Source organism: Pundamilia nyererei, unplaced genomic scaffold (genome assembly GCF_000239375.1).
Source record: "Pundamilia nyererei isolate P.nyererei 1_Seehausen unplaced genomic scaffold, PunNye1.0 scaffold00033, whole genome shotgun sequence".
Taxonomy (NCBI): domain Eukaryota; kingdom Metazoa; phylum Chordata; class Actinopteri; order Cichliformes; family Cichlidae; genus Pundamilia; species Pundamilia nyererei.
In genome coordinates, this window is record NW_005187434.1 from 1027449 (window position 1) to 1029650 (window position 2202).

The window sequence follows — 2202 nt, forward strand, 5'->3', positions numbered from 1 at the left end:
CTGTTGTTTTGCTCGTTTTGTTGTGTTCTTAGTGCTTTCAGCATCTTGATTTTCTTGTGCCTTCTGTGCTCGTGTTCCTCTGTCTCTGCTTTCATGTACGGTAGTTTGCTACTTTGTTGTTGTGTTTTTTAAAGTTTAGTTCTGTCATGCATCTTGTTCTAGTTTTCATTCCTGCTCTTTTTGCTTCTTTTCAATTTTGGTATTCTTCAGTTCATTATATATTTATTATTATCTAATTTGGGTGCTTTTTAAAATCAGGAAATGTCAGACGATGATATTTGTAAAGGTGAACTGGAGGTTTTTAGCATGTTATCAGAAATATTTTAACAGTGTCGCTCTAAAACACTCAATGGGCTGCAGTAAATTAAAAAACATCATCACCGAGCACCGACTCATGTGTTACTGTTTAGTTGTGACCTGATCTGTAAAAGCCTCATTGTGTCTGCATCAGTGAGTCTATCAGTAAAAAACACTCATCATGCAGCCTGCTTGCATAAGACAACTGAAACTCATTGAGGTCAGATCACCTTAATTCACAGACAAAAACCACTGCCTATGAACTAGATTCATCTAAGATGAAAGCTGCCAGGTGCCAGATGCTATCATTTTCTTTCAAAGTTTATTATTAATTAAGTTTCAAGCTGGTATTTGTGAAATTGTATTGTTTAATATAAGCCTTTAAGCATAGTCCACAAATTCTCAAAAGGGTTGAGCTATTCCAGAAACGTTATTTTTGTGCGTGCTTTATCTCACGTCACTGTGGACAGTAACATCAGTGTTCCAGCAGTTTCCGGTTAGTGGCTGGCTTGCGCCTTGGTGGTTCCCGGGTGTTCCTGAACATCCTAACCAATTTCTTCTTATTTCAGGGTGACAATTTGTTTTGTGTTTTCCAAACTTTGGCCAAATGATGTCAAATCTGAATAAACTGCAGTTAAGTGCAATTGTTTAAACCGAGGATCTGGGAAGCTGTTTATAAAACCCATTAAGACTATTTAGTGTCTGGAATTGCCTCTCCAAAGCCCCAACCTCGACTCTACTGAAGATTTGTGGACTATACTTAAAAGCCAGGTGTGTGCCAGGAAACCAGCCAGTTTACATGGACTCTATTAATTCTGCCAACAAGCCAGAATTATACTAGAATTTTGTTGACTTTCAAAAATGCCTGGGCGAGGTGCAACTTGCCAAAAGACATTTAACTACGTTAGTGGGGATGTCTGTATAAATTTGAGCCTGTATGTAAACTTTTGACCCGCACAGGGTCAAAAGTAAAAATCCAAAATAAAAAATTCATTAAAGATGTCTACTGAACAATCATTCCAACCTGGAAAATGAACAGAAATCCGTAAAAGCCCCAAATTACCATCACATTCGTGCCCATGATGAGTGCATGCAAACTGCAATTGCATTTCAAATGTCCTAGCAATAGTTCAAAGAACTTGAAGGTTGAAGTATTTGATAATTCTGCAGGTAGGTGAAACACTACAGTGACTCATCATACCTTCTTCTTATTCATTGCTCAGGGTCTGAAGTTTTGATTTCTTCACACCGGCAGTGGCCGTGGAGACAAGTAGTCTAAAAATTACACAGACCCCATGAAGCTCAGAACACACTGACAGATTCTAATGCCGCTCATTCCTGCTAGTGCAAAAAAGGTCACATGGTTGTCACTCATCAGCAAGTTTTAGTATATGACAGAAAAAAAATTAAAGAAAAAAAAGAAATTCATGCATGTTAAGTTGTTCTTCTCTCACAAGAAACAATCTTCTGGGATGGTGCACTCTATAGCGCTTGACTAAACAGCATCTGTTCATTATTGATTCAATGAAAAGACACAGTAAAGCCTTTTAATAAATCCAGGCAAGTGTTAGAATCTGACATGATCAAACTAAAGCAGTGTTCAGTCTGAACAGCTCTGAAAGTCTCCATTATTGTTAAACGATGGCAAAGATGGCTGCAATATTCTCCTTTAGCTTATAGTATTTTCCTATCCCGAACCAAAAAAAAGGCTGCCCTATATTTCCTAAAGAGGTAGGGGAGACCGGGGATAGTTGTAACGTGGGTCAGTTGTAACACTTCCAATTTCTCCAATCAGGGCTAAGTTTCAAATGATGTGATTCATCCTGTGCATGCCCAATTCAGTTCTGCTATCACATGTGAAAAATTAGCACATTTTGTCAAACACAGACAATTTAACACGAAAAA